Source organism: Xenopus tropicalis, chromosome 7 (assembly GCF_000004195.4).
Source record: "Xenopus tropicalis strain Nigerian chromosome 7, UCB_Xtro_10.0, whole genome shotgun sequence".
Lineage (NCBI taxonomy): Eukaryota > Metazoa > Chordata > Amphibia > Anura > Pipidae > Xenopus > Xenopus tropicalis.
In genome coordinates this window covers 108,484,494-108,501,640 of record NC_030683.2, presented here as the reverse complement: position 1 = coordinate 108,501,640, position 17,147 = coordinate 108,484,494, and the positions used below count along the sequence as shown (strand labels likewise).

Genomic DNA, 17,147 nt, shown 5'->3' with positions numbered 1-17,147 from the left:
TAATAATTATTATTAGAATAATAATCTTTTATAAAACATGGCTAGGCTGTATCTAACAAGCAGCAAGTAGAAATGACTGTATGTGATTATTACAGATATCATTAGCCTTGCTGTGCATGAAATATAAATAAACCTGCCCTACAGTATCATATGGAGTACACTCAGCAGATATAAGCTAGGCTCCAGCTGCAAATATGCCCTGTGTAAATTAACCCAATGTGTTTCTTATTTAGACCTCCCATCGCCCTCCTTTTGTGTTATAATCTAAAAAGGATTCTGCATAGAAGAGAAGGCCTGTGATCTGGTGCCTGGAAGTGGCCTTCTAAAGTGGAAGTGGGTCAAATGGAACTTTCCAACTCATTGGACTGGGGGACTGGTGTGAATAATGTATCGTTCCTGTAAAGCACAGCGTAATATGTAAGTACTATATAAATAAGGGATAGATATTAGAATTCTAGGTAGCTTGTACAAGTATGGGCTCTATTATGCAGATGCTCGGGACCTTGGGCTTTCTGGATAAGGGGTCTTTCCGTAATAAGCATCTCCATATTTTAAGTCTACTAAAAAATCATTTGAACATTAAATAAACCCAATAGGATTGTTTTGACTCCAAGAAGGATTAATTATATATTAGTTCAAGGCACTGTTATTAATCTTACTGGGAAAAAGATGATGTGTTTTAAAATTTCAAATCATTTAATTAAAATGGAGTCTATAGGAGACAACCTTCCCATAATTCACACCTTTCTGGATATCGGGTTTCCAGATAACGAATCCCTAAAACCATGCCAGCCAAATGTATGTATAAATGCATATACAACTTTATTATATAAAGCCTTGCACTGAGCACAGTTTTGTAGGACATTTCATGCCGATTTTATTTTTTCATTTCCGATAAGAAACAGCAATAATCTACTGAGTGCAATTATCCCAGGAGTCGAACGTCAGCATAAATTACTTTATAAACATTCCCTTTTGATAAACAAAAAGCCAAGAAATCCATCCTGCAACCCTCAGGCCTTTGTTGAATGAAAACTCCCAGCATGCCCTGCTGCCCGATAGGACATTTAAACTGATGATGCCAGCCGTATGGCTTTTTTTGTTTTCATCTGATCACCAAAGAGATATAATCCTGCTGCTGCTGCTGTATGTCCTGGACAAAAAGCAATTTATTTATGCTCCTCTCCCAGAGCTCATTGAATGCTGCCTCTTGTTTTGTATCAGTAGAATGCATTGTGTCTCCCCAGGCTATAACTGGCTTTGCTGCATAATCCCACGCTCCACCCCCTCTGTGCCCCCCTCCCTTTCTGCTGTCTCTCTGCCTTTCTCTATGCACTGCTACAGAAGCTTAGGAAGGAGCCCACTTGCACAGTGAGTACCGTTATGTGTCCCTATGTAGTGTTTGCATGTAACATGGCACTGCATGCGTGTCTGTGTGTATTGTTGCATTATACTATGCCCCTATTATTGTGTAAGGGAGGTTGCATTTAACTGTAGCAAGTGCTGACCTAGACAGTCTGGGGAGGGGTGGACCAGTCTAGCTTCATAATTATAATAATAAGCTGCTTGCATAGGTTGCTGGTCCTCACAGCAAAGGGGGGTGAACCCCAAACATCTTTTGGTTAAATGAACCATTTTGTATATTTGTTTTAATGGTGCAAGAGTAGGGGCCCTTATAATGCTATAACCCCCCCATGCAGCGTTAGGGTGTACAGTCTCAGTTGTTACGTCCATGTTGGAACCCCCCAGGTGTGTGCATCAGGCAGCAATATCATATAGAGGATTTCTGCTTATTATTTCCCACCGTCTCTTGGAACATATTGTCTTAAATCTCTGGCCTGCAGGACCTTGTCATCGTCTGCCCATTGTTTTATATGTACCGCATTACCTGCAGGCAGAAACACAAGGTACTAGGGGCTGTCGGTTTGACCTCCAGTGTTTGACCTCTGTCGGTTTCATTATCTGACTCATATGGTTCCTTGCGTGACCAGTGGCGGCCAACTTTTTCTATATACTGGGGCAATAATATGATGTACAATGCGTCTGCAGGCTGGCGATGGCTTATAAAGACATCTGGGCAACCCCCGGGCAACCTAGGGGTCTTACAATGCAGCTCTACTTCTAATTCTGCCCATGATATAGTTAGAGCAACATCCCTGTATTAGTTGAGTTTCTGTCCCTTTAAGTGCCAGTGACTTGCCGCAGGGTTGATTCACATCGACATTAATGGAAAGCAATTGAGGTCACCCAGCATTATCCAGTGTAAATATGTTTAAGTGCATGCTTTACTGCAATTAGTTATAGGTTTGCAGTAAAGAACCACAAACTAGATGACAATTTGATGGTCACTACCTGCAGGGACAATTAACGCCCTTTTGACACTCGCCCTACTGTAGGTTTGGATCCGTGCCCCCTTGTCTGTTCCTCAGTTACTGTGAGCCAGTGTAATTGTATGTCTGTTACTTTATGGCATAATTATGTCTGACAGAGAGAGATCCTATGGGATCTGTACAGCCTGTTGTGTAATGTTGTTAAGCAATTGTTGGCAATAAAGGTTGAGGCTGCAGACAGTTCTGGGCATTGGTTAAAAGGTGATTGGCGTGCCACAGTGTAGGACTAAAGGCAATGTAGGTCAGGCTCTGCCCTTTATCCTGCTGCAAATGTCTTCCTTTCCTTAACTGCGGCATCCACTATAACTGGTTATTTAAGTGCAGACACCAAGGGGAAGAACTGTCTATCCATAAGGCTTCTGTACATGGCAGTACTGTGTCACGTGGCTGATATAACGGGCTATCTATCTGTCTGTCTGCCTATCTGTCTGTCTGTCTATCTATCTATCTATAATCTATCTATCTATTATTTATCTATCTATCTATATATCCTGTATATGCTATTTTTCTCTTTTAATTAAAAATACAGTCTAAGACTTTCCACAATGGAACAGGGACTAGATGGCACGTACAGGGACAGATAACAATGGGGCAGAAGGAGATGCAGCTCCAGACTTCTGTGTAAAACAGGAGGGCACAGACTGGGGAAAGTCTGATATAATATGTTGGCGCTTTATAAATAAATGTTAATAATAATACAGGTATAGGATCTGTTATCCAGAATACTTGGGACCAAGGGTATTCCGGATAAGGGGTCTCTCCGTAATTTGGATCTCCATAACCTAAGTCTACCAACAAATTAATAAAACATTTATCAAACCCAATAGGATTGTTTTGCATCCAATAAGTATTATTTATATCTTAGTTGGGATCAATTACAAGGTTCTGTTTTATTTCTACAGAGAAAAAGGGAATCAGTTTTAAAATTCTGAATTATTTGATTAAAATGGAGTCTATGGGAGACAGGCTTTCCGTAATTCGGAGCTTTCTGGATAAAGGGTTTCCGGAGAAGGGATCCCATACCTGTATATAGATTATTTGCCTCTGCACTGTGTCAGTAAATGTATGTCTGTGCCAGGGTTGGGGGTTAAATGTATTTGCATTTTGTGTGAATGCTGGGCTGCCAGTCTGCTTTGGAAAACTATTACACCCATACATGAATACAGTGAAAGGGAATGTAACCCAAGGGGAAACTGTTCCCTAAAGAACTAGGGATGTACTGAATCCATTTTTTCAGATTTGGTCTAACCCCAATTAATCAAAATGTCAGTGTTTTTCATTATTTTTAAATGTTTGTAACCCTTTCTTGGCACATTTCCTTACACCCACTTCCCTTTGCAGTCACAGGCCCTGAAAATCCCTTTGCTTATTTTAAAGGTACTGGGACCTGGGGTTTTAGCGCAGTGCCTCCACCTAGTGAACACTAAGGAGCTCACCTCAGGGGAGTTCCACTAGGAAATAATCACACACAGTTTTTTGCAGCAAAGTTAAACTTCATATAAAAGATGAATAAAGCATGAATAAACGTTATAACAGATAGAAATCTTACCCTGGGGAACCCGTGTGGTCTATCCACTCCCAGCACAGTCTCTTAAGGTCCCACACAGTGCCACACTCTGATCTGGGTAGACAAAGACTCCTTCTCTGTCCCTTCCCCAAGAGCTTCCCCCAGGTAGCGCTACCTGTCCCAAAGTAGCAGTCACACAAGCACCTGTCCTCACACAGGGGACACACACTGGAGACTCACACATAAAGGCATCCACCAGCAACTTAGCAGATATCTCTTTATAGACTGGAGCTTGATGCAAAGCAGAGCACACTCTGGGTTACTCACAGGATCTGGTCTCTCTGGCTGGCACTGCAGCAGGGACCCCTTTATAACCTGCTGACCCCATCTGTGGTTTTGACTCAAAAGCCAGGTACTCCCTGGGTCCTCCTTTTCTCCCAGAAGTGGGGCTCCCAGCCAACCCAATTTCTCTCCAGTCTGTAACTGGGCTGGATGATGTCACAGACAGAGAAAGAGTCCTCTGATCCCCTACATATTATTGCTGTTGGAAGCAATACTTGTCTGTTCTTTTCTGCAATGCTTGTATTGACTCATGAAAAAAATAGAGCAGTAGTCAGCTCTCCTTCCAGCAAGAAAAGACTGCTGCAGCAGGGCAGAGAATAGCAAGGGACAGACAGAATGCTTTCAATAGCAATGTGCACATGTGCAGGGAGGCCTCAGCCCTACTTTCTATACAGTACAGGGGCCCGCCCGCATCATTGCAGCTGGACAGACTACAGTTGAAAGGATAAGCAGCTTATAGCATAGTTTAAAGGCAGTTCTACTCTCTCTCTCTCTCTCTCTCTCTCTCTCTCTCTATCTGTTTTGTTATTTGACTTTTAAACACTCAAATTTCTTCCCTCATTTATCTTCCCAGACCTGCCCGTGCTACTGCGTCTTTTCCCCAAAGATAACACCTCCAACATGATATGGCTAATCTTCCATGTGTCAGCTGCTTAAAGCAACACGCTGTTGTGCTTGTGGGGCAGATTTATCAAAAATCCTTAGCCAACCTTTTTCTGTAAATTTTTTCTATTAGCTTTTTTATTTGTAAAATTTCTGTCAGCATCAAAATGACATCTGTACCTGCAGCCAAGAATTTGGTTGTAATTGACCCCTTTAGTAAACAGAGCTGTCTACCTGTCCACTCAAGTAAGCTTCACAAAACGACGGCATCCCATGCATTTTGCCAAATCTTTCCCTATAATCAAATATTATTACCCTTTATAACTTATACAGGCATAAGATATACAGAATATATAGGCACAAGGCACCCCTACTGCAAATCATAATAAGATTTGAAGTCACCAAAAACTCCCATGACCATTAAAATAGCTACAGGCTGAGTCTTTTTATACAGGTCATTGAACTGTAAAAATCTTCTTTGTATTATGTTTATGTATTTGGGGAAGCTCTTAGTATTGTGTAGAAATAACTTCTTGATTATAATCTGTAGCGGCTTCAGATTCTTTGTAATAAACCAGAATACCTGCTTTTCCTTTCAGATGTAACCATAACAACATATTGTGGGTGGCGGTGCACCTCTTGTAATTTACATCTGTTTTTACTTCTGCATCAGTCTCCCAAACTTGTCTTTTTCCACCGCAGGCTCTTATTGGCTAAGGTTATGTTCCAATGTGTGCTCTGAGTGGGGTCAGATTGGGTCAGCGGGACATCGGGAAAAAACTCGGTAGGCCTTGCTGGCCCAGAACCGATCCCTGGTGTGCACTCAGGCCCGCAGGTCCCCCTCTCCGACGCACATAAGTATACGGGAGAGGGGGTTGGGTTGGCGGCGGGTGCCCAGGAGGGCGGCGGGGACCATGGCGGGGTCTCCTTGGGGGAGGGGGTGCGGGACCCCTATGGTGGGACTCTACCCCCCCCAGTCTTCAGGCTCCAGGAAGGGCAAGCACACAGTTTTGAACCACTAGACAAAGAGAATACCTAGAATACCCCTGTGCCCATAGGGATCCTCTTCCTCCCACATTGAAAAGCCAGCACTACATGACCCACAATAGGACTAGGATTAACATTAAATCCCCAATCACTACATATTCTAGCTAGACATTTTAGCATCATTAAGCTGCTTAAGCAGCCTGGGCTTTGCTGTAAAGGCATTTTAATGTATCTGCTGTATAGGCACATGTACGCTTCGCATAAAAGATTTTTCTAGTTTTATTATGGCATGTATTCTGGCTTCTGCTCCTCCTTTAATCATCATCTTTGAGCACAGTGCTTTTCCTGTATTTAGATCCAAGCTGGGAAGATCATGCAGTACTTTCAGTGATGGGTGGGTCTGTAGGGCTGCCAAGAGCTAGTTTATTGTAGAGTTGCAAATGGGTAGCTATTATTCCTAGCGCAGGAATGCTTCAGCCATCCTTTATTGCTGAATTGCATCCTGTAATTCCTTTATATACAGGGGGTTTCAGTGGTGCAGGTTTTGGTGCATTTCTGTAGCACGGATGATGTGTACATGAAAAATAAAATCATTAAGAATATAAGGTTTAATAGTAATATAGGTATATAGGAATATAAGGTTCTATGGTAATAGAGGTATATAGGAATATAAGGTTCAATGGTACTAGAGGTATATAGGAATATACGGTTCTATGGTACTAGAGGTATATAGGAATATATGGTTCTATGGTAATAGAGGTATATAGGAATATAAGGTTCTATGGTAATAGAGGTATATAGGAATATAAGGTTCTATGGTAATAGAAGTATATAGGAATATAAGGTTCTATGGTAATAGAGGTATATAGGAATATAAGGTTCTATGGTAATAGAAATATATAGGAATATAAGGTTCTATTGTAATAGAGGTATATAGGAATATATGGTTCTATGGTAATAGACGTATATAGGAATATACGGTTCTATAGTTATTGAGGTATATAGGAATATAAGGTTCTATGGTAATAGAGGTATATAGGAATATAAGGTTCTATGGTAATAGAGGTATATAAGAATATAGGAATATAAGGTTCTCTCGTAACTAACTGCATTTGCTTCTCAGTGGAGCTAATTTACAGAGTCAGTGAAGCTGACAACAGTTAATGCTTTTGTTATTTTCCCAGGATTTCCTGTTCCCAAGATACTAAACCTGCATACAATGGCCTAGGTTACAAAAATAATGCAATAACATTTTACCAATTAGTGCTCTTGCCACTTTATAAACACTTGATGGTAAAAATAAAAATAAACTCCATGGCAACTGGGCTGCACACGAGGCTCTCTAATTACCTAAGAGTAACCATAAGCCGGAAGCAATCAGGTTCCCTGAGGACATAGCTGCTGATGTAGATATGGCCTTATACAGGTTAAATGTCTCGATCTAACTGCACATAGCCCTTTCATAATTCATAAAGAATTTGTTGTGGCAGATTTGATAACAAACAGGCACATAATGCCAATAACTTGCTTTTAAAAAGGGTCATTTATAACCACAAGTGCTCATGACTCTGCTCTATGGGAATGCAAGGAGCTTGTTTAGACACAAGTGCCCCTAATTAATAATGTCAATATGAGTTTCAATTTTAGTACCACTGCGCTCTAAATGACCCTTAACATTTTAAAGGTTGAGTCATTTTGCAGGGAAAATTCTGTTCTAGCTTTACAACACATATAGGGCTGCCAGCACCACCCTTGGGCCACTCATGTATGCCCCTCCGTCCAGTTACACCACCCAGTTCCCCTTTAATCCGACTGCCACCATTCATAGCGCCACCAGAACGTTTCAGATGAAAAAGGGCCATTCTAAACACTAAACACATGAAAAAATGTCCCATTTTTAAGTCTGGACCTAAATGTCATGCCCAGAACATTTTGTCTCTGTTATAGCCATTTCCCCATAATATTTGCAGAGCACTGCAGTAAGTTATCAGAGCACTTACAGTATTTCCAGTCTTTTCAGATGTTTCTTTGTCAGTGCAGACTTTGCACATTTAAGTGAAAGGATTGTTTCTTTCTGCACATTGATTCTGCCAATTATCCTATCACAGCACAGAGTGAGGCTGCTATATTTGGATATATTTGCACCAGTCGATAAGAGTTTTCCCATAGGAATCTCATCTTTAGCTGATCTAGTTAGATACACAGAAAGTGTAAACCGTTGTACCTGCCATTGCCTACTTTCTGCTGCTCCTTGCAGTATTCTGGGCATGGGGGTCTTCAAACATCACATGTCCTACTGCTGATAGAATAAATGGCAAAACTGTTTCAGTGGTACAATTAGTCAGAACCAGCAGTGTATTGCAATGATTATGTACAGTTTTCACTTCCAATAATAAAAAAAAAAAAGAAGGCAAGTGCTGGCAGCCATAACCTAGCACCATTCTAGTATTACTGTTACAAAGCTCCTTTTTAGCCTCTCTCACTCCCTAACCAATATGGTTCTTTCGCTTTGCTGTTTTTCAAGTCCCACCCCCTCAGAATGTTCCAGTATCTTGTACTGATGAGATGATGAGATCTAAGATGATCAAAACAGGCTGTCTGCAAGTTTGGATATATTGCTCTAAACTATTGGGCTGTATTTGTGCTATTAAACCAGTGGTTCTGGAGGCATAGTTGGCCATATGGACAAGGAGTCATTTGCCTGTCTCTGCCAATAATGACATAAGTGAAGGTCAAAGCCTTTCATTATTGGTTTTAAGGCAGTGCTATGGGTGAGACATGAATATCTTCTGTTTCAAGAAGGCTCTTGGTGCCTGTCTGGAATTTGAAAAGGGCTCTTGGGCTCTTTTAGCCCCTATCTCCCTAGCCATTATAGTTTCTTTGCTATAATGTCTAAAGTCAGTTATTTACTCAATGTCCTTATCTTTACAGAAAGGCAAGAAACGTTATTTCAGTAACTGTTTATCTAATCAGTAATCTCAGTGCCCTTGCCTAGAAGTATTTCCCTTCCAGCTTTAGGGCTCATTTTATACACAACGGTTTTGCTAAAGGCTAATGTCCGATGGAGCAAGTTAGTCTAACCACTCTGAAATGCCCTGAAATGCCTTTCCACCGGCAACAATAAGTTTTCCAAGGGCTGTCTAGCTGAAGGCTGGTAGGCCAGATGTGGCCCTTCAAAGAATTTTTATGGTCTCCAGTAAGGCACCATAGACTTATATGACACTGCATGACATCATTATTTTAACCAAATCTGGCCCACGACCATGCTATATGAAAAATAATCAGCCCGCTACATGTGATAAGTTGTTTAGCACTATCCTGGAAGAACTATTTGCTTTACACCCCCAATGGTTGCAGGAAAGATCATTATTGTAATGTGTATGGCCACCTTTAGGCCTGATGGCTACAACCTTGATTACTATCTTTTATATCCTCCCTATTGTGTTCTCTAACAAGAAACCATAAGGAAACAATGGCTTAGTCATGGGACATATATTATTGCATCTAACACCTTGGTAGGACTAAGGACTCCCTAGCTTTGGCATCTCCTTAGGTTTCCCTAAATACTATATAGAGAGATACCATAATCATATGCCAGCTTATTCAGTCCCCAATATAGAGCTTCAAACAGAATATTCCACTGATTTTCTCAAATTTCAGTGCTCAGGTCTACCCCTCCCAGCCCACCAAGAGAACTTCTCCAGCTCAGTTTTGTGAGTTTATTAGATATATGTGATGCACAATGTTTCAGGCCTACAAGGAGAAGGACCTGAAGATCTGAAACACCTTGATATAGATATGTTCCCTGTATTAAGCACATTTCTGCAGGCAAAAGGAGATTGCTTCATGGGATTTGAGTTTGGAAAGCTAAGAAACTTACTGGGGGCAACATGGTGGCTCGGTGAGTAGTACTTCTGCCTTGCAGCAATGGGGCGCTGTCTGCAAGGAGTTTGTATGGTCTCCCTGTTTCTGTGTGAGTTTCCTCCAGGTACTCCAATTTCCTTCCACCTTCCAAAAAAAACACATACAGGCAGGTTAATTGTCCTCTGACTAAACTGACCATAGTGTGTGTGAATGTGTAAGCTCCTCTAGGGGCAGGGACAGATGTCAATGATGAATAATCTCTTTAAAGTGCTATAGAAATAACTGGAAATAAAAAAATAAATTGGAATAGCCATTGTGGTGTTACTGAAGTCACCTTCATATTTCTGTATGGAGTTTACACAGCCACTATCTGACAGTTCCACATATAAATACAACAAGCAGCCGCCATCAAACATATAATAAATACACACACACAATGAGGCATTAAATAACCCCAAGGAAAATAAGTGATTTACATTTTATGACTTTCTTCTGCATTTTCCACATGGAATGAGCGCTTGTGTAACTAAAGGATTGTGCCGGTGCTGGCTGTGAGGAATAAACATCTAGTATTAAAAGCACTTGAGACCAAGCAGTGAATCACTTGACATTCACAAGGGACTTCTCGAGGCGCTACTATACTAGAAATATTCCAGCTAAACATAACTATCCTAGAACTACTCTGTGTATAACCATTTGAAAAATCCCATTCTCTTGGGAGCTAAGCCATATGTATTACTCTTTTAAAATTCGTTAGTAACTTTTTTGAAGATTATACTTGTTTATTATTTTTAGGCTTATTTCTCTTATTCTCTTTTCTTATTTCTTTGCATCTTGCAGCTAGATAGATATACAGTACACTCCAGTAAAATGGGTTAATAATAGAAAAAGAGGACACTTGGAAGGATATGGTCACTATTTATCTTTGTTCCCTTTTCATTAGCAAATCTTTCCAGAAGACACATGAAGTTTGTTTAGTTTTAGATGAAATAAGGTTTAAATCTGAAGGAACACAAAGAATTTTTGTTACAGTAAGAATTGTGAAGTTGTAGAATGTTCTCCCTCAAGTGGTTTTATTGGCTAATACAATAGGTATTTCCTTGAAAAGTTACTTGTGAGCCACGTGCAGATAAAAAGTGTTGGCGAGCTGCAGAAGTGTAAAAAAGCTCCCTTGGAAGGCTGTGATTGGCTATTTGGTAGCCCCATGTAGACTCTGGGCCTGGAGGAGGCTCTGCTTGGAGTAAAATGGTGTCTCTATGCTTCCAAAACTTGCCTCCAAGTCAGAATTTTACAAATGGGCACCTACTTTGAGGCCACTGGAGGCAACAGCAGAGGGGGTGGTGAGCAACATAGTGCTCCTGAGGCACTGGTTGGGGATCACTGCTATAACTGTTACTACAAGGCGGATCTGATTGCTGTTCTGGAGCCAAGAAGATGCAATTTAACCCTTCCCAAAGATTTTGAATAGTTTATTTTCTCCATCATCTGGATCACTGAAGTGTAGGAGCATTAAAGCCTTTTCCTAACTAGCTCCAAGTAACAGTGATGAATATTTAAGTGTGACGTCAATAGAGTAGGCCGTCTTGCACTTCACCAAGGAGACAGTGATGTATCTGTCAGGCAATGTGCAATGTGATTGCCATTAACCAGTTAGCTAATGTAGGTTGATATAGAGTTCCTTTCCTACCTACAGAGAAATCCTTGTTTTACTTTATATTAGTGTAGAACAGATCTTACAGGTTTAAGCACAGGTCTATGGCATCTTACAGCAACTCCTCCCACATTTGTCATTGTATCCAGATTGCCAGTTTGAGCCTGCTTTAACCCTTTTCATGCCAAGCTGGGTAATATTCCCATGTACTCTGGAGCAGACACTTCATTGATCTTCTGATTATTTTTTAAATTATTTTTTTTAAACAATATTTATGTCTAAATAAAACCATGCATCATTCAGATCATTTATTTACACTTGAACAGCAACCAGTTCATCCATCTTTATTATATACAGCAATCCAAATCCATATAAAGCCATTCTACTTGCTTCTGGTCCACTGCTGGTCCAAAATCAAAGCAAAAGCTTCAGAACACCATACAATTACCAGGGTTATTTTGCTTACATCTCACCCATTAGGTCTTGGTCATCTTGCAGTAATTTATTAGATTACAGGAATTCATCAAATGGGCTTCTATTTCAGTCAGCACTCAGTGCTATTGGCCTGTCCAAGCATCCCAGTAAAAGGAGAATGGTTTGCCTATTGCAGGTGCTGGCGCTGAAAGAAAAACTGAGCAGAAACACTAACTCTAGTTTTATGGCAAAGAATGTAAAGCTACTGTCTTGCACACTGATAGGAGTTGTAAGTTAGACAGGCCACCTTAGAAAGAGAAGTATTGGACTCCACTGAGAGTAGTGTGGAATTAGTTCTTCAAGGTGAGACCCAACTGAGTGTAGGGACCACAGTTGGAAATGGGATCAAGCTCCCGCACTTTCGGCATTACAGGCCAGTCCCCTGGCCATGCCCTTGGTTTTCTCTCCTCTGAGTCTGATACGCAGTAGTCAACTTGAGAAAAAAGAATGTGCACATGTACAGTGAGCAATCTGTGATATGATGTGGAGGCGTGGCCTATTGTGACATTAGGACAAGCCCACTTTCTACTTTGGCTCCATGCGCCAAATATCAACATCTCTGGTGTTATCCCCAAGTGGCTTCGGCTGGAGGGCATTCCTTGCCTGAGACTGTGCCTTCACATGTTCTAGCTACATGATAGAGCCACTGTATACTGTGTATACCACTTATCCTCTATTTTGGTCCAGCTCTTTCTGTACTCAGAAGATTTATTGAATAGTTCAAAGGTATTTCTCTATTTGCTTAAGAATCATTGGGGCCTAGTCATTTTATACAGTACTAAAGTGTTCATAGTGTTATAGTTCAAAAGCATATAACCCTATTTCCTTGGTGAGGGCTCAGGGTCTTGCTGACAATCCACCCTTACACTTAAAAAATCTTCTCATTGTGCCTACATCTGAAAGCATTGAATCCACCCAGGTGCTGGCGCACTCAGCCAATATCCACCAAGAAATGGCAAGTCTTGTGTAAGTTGGCGGATATCGCTGGATATCCACCAAACTAATGCATATGGCAAGTGTACGGGTTGTGGGTTCTTACCCTAGGGGTGCCTAAGGGTTATATGTAAAGTGTGGGCGAGAGCAAGGGAGCAGAGACAATGGCAAAGAATTGACAGATGTAATTTGCTTTCATTTTCCCTACAGAAGTAATGACTGGAAGTAGCAGCATTCCTGTTGCCTTTTATATCAAGGATTGTACTAATCCTGCCACTGCAACCAACACTGAGTAGGTATCATTTATATCAACAACACAGATAAACGGGTATCTCAGACTGTTCAGTTGCAAACAAACAAAGAAGCAGCTGATTGAGAATGTAATCAAAATTCTCTTTGCTTTAGTGAAGGTTTCAGCAGAGGGTAAATTGGGTGCAGACACTTCTGATCTCAAACAAATAACCTGAAGCGAAAAAAACACGTCCCCTTGCTGTGTGTTTGTGACACCAGCGCTGCAAGATCGGAGCAGTTATAAACTAGTAGTTTTTGGACAATTTCATTCTAGAAAGTTTACTATTCATAGTTACATTTTTTTTTTTTTTTACTAAATTTTAGTTGAAAATGTACAAAAGTCCATCAAGTTCAACCCCTCATAATGAACCCAAATGCAAATATATACACATACTTACATATATATAATCACTCACATATATATAATTAGTGATGAGCGAATCTGCCCTTTTTTGCTTCGCCATAAAATTTGCGATACGGCAAGAAAATTTTCGAAACAGTGAAAAATTTGCGAAACGCATTTGTCGCACGATTTTTTTTTGTCGCCCGCGTCTATTTTGAGTTGCCAACGTCTATTTTTTTACCACCCGCGGGTTTTTTTTACGCGACCGCGCCCTTTTTTGCTGTGACCGTGCCCAATTTGACGTCGTACGCACCCAATTTGAACTGCGACAAAAAAAAAATTCTGCGAACTTATCCGCTGCAATTTTTCACAGAAGTTTCGCAAAACAATTCGCCAATGGCAAAATGTGGAAATTCGCTGCAAATCCTTGCCTGGCGAAAAAATTTGCTCATCACTATATATAATTATACATACATATCTATACTAACTAATTAAGATAACTATAGACTTGAATAATATGTTTGTTCAAGAACTCATCCAGGCCCCTCTTAAAGGCATTAACAGAATCTGCCATCACAACATCACTAGGAAGGGCATTCCCCAACCTCACTGCCCTCACCGTGAGGAACCCCCTACGCTGCTTCAAATGGAAGCTCCATTCCTCTAATCTAAAGGGGGGGCCTCTGGTGCGCTGATTGTTTTTATGGGAAAAAAGAACCCCCCCTATCTGCCTATAATCCCCTCTAATGTACTTGTACAGAGTAATCATGTCCCCTCGCAAGCGCCTCTTTTCCAGAGAAAACAACCCCAACCTCGACAGTCTAACCTCATAGTTTAACCCTTCCATCCCCTTTACCAGTTTAGTTGCAGTCTCTGCACTCTCTCCAGCTTATTAATATCCTTTTTAATGACTGGAGCCCAAAAGTAACCACTGGCTAATGCTTCTTAAAGTTACACAGTTTGTTATCCAAAAAAATCCCCTAATCCTTCTAACTACTCTTGTGAACATATTTGTTTCCCTCCAACTAAACGTAGTGTCCACCATACATGGTAAATTCATACATACAAGTCCCATTCTATAAGAGTAGGTCAATTCATGACAGAGCCAGAATGAGGAGTAGGCAGAGTAGGCAACTTCCTAGGGTGCTGCATCTAGGGCAATAGGGAAAAATGAAGTCATTGATGTGATTTCCTGGCCGTACCTGCCTGACTGGGTAAGTAAGGTGTGGCAACATTAGTATTGCATCATACGTACAGTATAGTATTACACAATTATACATGAAACTAGCTGTTTGTTCTTATGGTTATGCTTTCTGTGTCTAGATATGCACATTTACTAAAAATAAACATTTTGCAAGATAGAGATGAGATCATTCAAAACAGAAGAACAAATTTCATCTATGTAGGTTTCAGGGTAAGTAGGTCTGAAATTATGTTACAGACCCTCAGTTTTTATTGAAATATATGCAATTATAGTACATGTATAGGACCCATTATCCAGAATGCTTGGGACCAAGGGTATTCCGGATAAGGAGTGTTTCCTTAATTTGGATCTCCATACCTTAAGTCTACTAAAAAATCAATAAAACATTAATTAAACCCAATAGGATTGTTTTGCATCCAATAAGGATTAATTATATCTTAGTTGGAATCAATTACAAGGTTCTGTTTTATTTCTACAGAGAAAAAGGAAATCAGTTTTAAAATTCTGAATTATTTGATTAAAATGGAGTGTATGGGAGACAGGCTTTCCGTAATTCGGAGCTTTCTGGATAACGGGTTTCCGGATAAGGGATCCTATACTTGTATATAGAGGTATCCCATTTTAAAGGGAGGTTTGACAATGTAACAGTATAGTATGTAAATGTGATGGTGCATGATCTCCATGATGTTGATATAGAAATTAACCTCTATGGTAGCGCCAAGGAGATGCTATAAAATTAGAAAGGCAGGGAAAAAATAGAAATAGGCTCAAGGCAACTGACCTCAATATGTGAGTGTGGGTTCAACTATGATAACCTGCTAACCAGATGATATATAGGGATGATACTAATAATATGGAACAGAAATGGTTGATTTTTAAATTATTACATTCTTAATTTAGTCTCCTAGGAAACAAATGCAAGAGGCTACTAGCCCAACTAGTGTGGCTTGAATCAGTGCAAGGAATGAAATATGGAGAATAAAGAGGGCATTTAAAATGTAACAGATGGAAATATTTATATATATATTAGAAAGAGCTTCACAAGGGTAAACATATATAATGAGCAATACATTCACATTCACTGCAGCACAGAGTAAGGTCAACCTTCAAAGGCTCATTAATAATAAAACATACTGTATATGGTGCATTATTTTAGCCATTTACCTGCTAAAAACCTCTTATTTGTGTGTTTAGGACCCATTGCAAATGGCTATTTATTTATTTATTATTTGTCCATCATGTTTATTGAATACATAAAGACAGAAGCAAAGAACCATTAATAGTAACAAGGGAAACATTTGCCCCAGTACAGTAACTGATACCGACCAATCAGATGCCTAATTTTAAAAAATAATTCCTCTGGACCAGTAAAACCTGCCTGCTCATTGGCTGCTATATATCACTGGACAAGAGAAACATCGTTAAGCCACTACTACATGAGCCATCTTTCTTTGCCAGCACTTACCTACTATGCTTACACAAGTGCAATAGCATCGTCTCTGGCTCTTGGCTGGGAGCTAGTCAGTCATGCCCGAGTCATATGAGAGTTGTTATACACGGACTTGTGTGAATACTGGCTTTGTATTTCCCTCTGCCTGACACAAATGGTTTTGAGAACATTTGGAGAACATTTCATTACTAATTATCTAAAAGTAACATACTTTTACATTATATGGTATAAAATTATATATGAATTATCTTCATAATGTAGTTGGGGAGATGCCACATGCCTGGTAGCCATACCATACAAATAACAAATATTTGGTGGAGGGGCATAGTCTTAGCTTTTGGAAAAGCCCCACTTAGGTTGTAATTGTGTGGGAGACGGCACTTACCAACTTTACATTAAACTGCTGCAAGTGTAAAAGGTTGTTTTTGCAAGAACAAGCTATTATATAGCCATTCAATATCTCAATATATTCCACCGGAAGGCAAGGACAGCAGGAATAGTTATTACCCTAAAAATACATTACATCATTTACACATGGGAGTGCCTCTGTGGAACAACTCACTTGATTTATACTGTGTTTATCATTTTACTGTTCTCTGCTAGGCGTTTCCCTTTTATGAATGTCATTTCTTAGGAAGATCTCAGATAAAAGGGAGGTGATAAGCTTCATGCACTTCCTAATGCAGTGTATCTCACACACACACATATACATATACACCCACTGGCATCTTTATCAGTTTATAAGACTCCACTCCACATTATAAGGTAATAATCATGTCCTTTTGTAGAACTCGCAGGCAGACAACATTTTCCAGAGAATAATATTTACCCCCTTCTATGCCAAGCGTTGGGGAGCACTATTGACTGTTAGAAAAGGTGCATTTACTATAATCTATGCTGGCATGAAAATGTGATTTAATATAGCCTGCCTCTCTCTTACTGTCAATCTAAATGCCGATAAAGGAAAGCAGAGACCTACTACTTGCATCTGCCCTACATATTCTCAGAAAATGGATATTGTAGACTCTATAAACAGAAATAATAATATATACTGTACATTAATATACTTGTGGATACTGTATATTCCTGATCTGATCATTTATTTGCT

The 17,147-nt window shown here is 40.0% G+C and overlaps 1 protein-coding gene across 5 annotated transcripts in view; it reads left to right on the top strand.

The window, feature by feature from the left end:
• Nucleotides 1-257: 257 nt before the first annotated feature.
• Nucleotides 258-17,147, top strand: part of LOC101730343 (carcinoembryonic antigen-related cell adhesion molecule 19) — a 30,983-nt gene continuing 14,093 nt past the window's right edge. Inside the window, exons 1-2 of one of the 5 annotated variants that reach the window (XM_012957909.2) lie at nucleotides 1,199-1,371; nucleotides 12,962-13,043. The gene's annotated coding sequence lies outside the window, so the exon portion shown is untranslated. Of the gene's footprint in view, nucleotides 418-1,198; nucleotides 1,372-12,961; nucleotides 13,044-17,147 lie in introns of those variants that run through there. The other 4 variants (XM_031906700.1, XM_004911997.4, XM_004911998.4 and 1 more) reach the window with 4 other exon arrangements.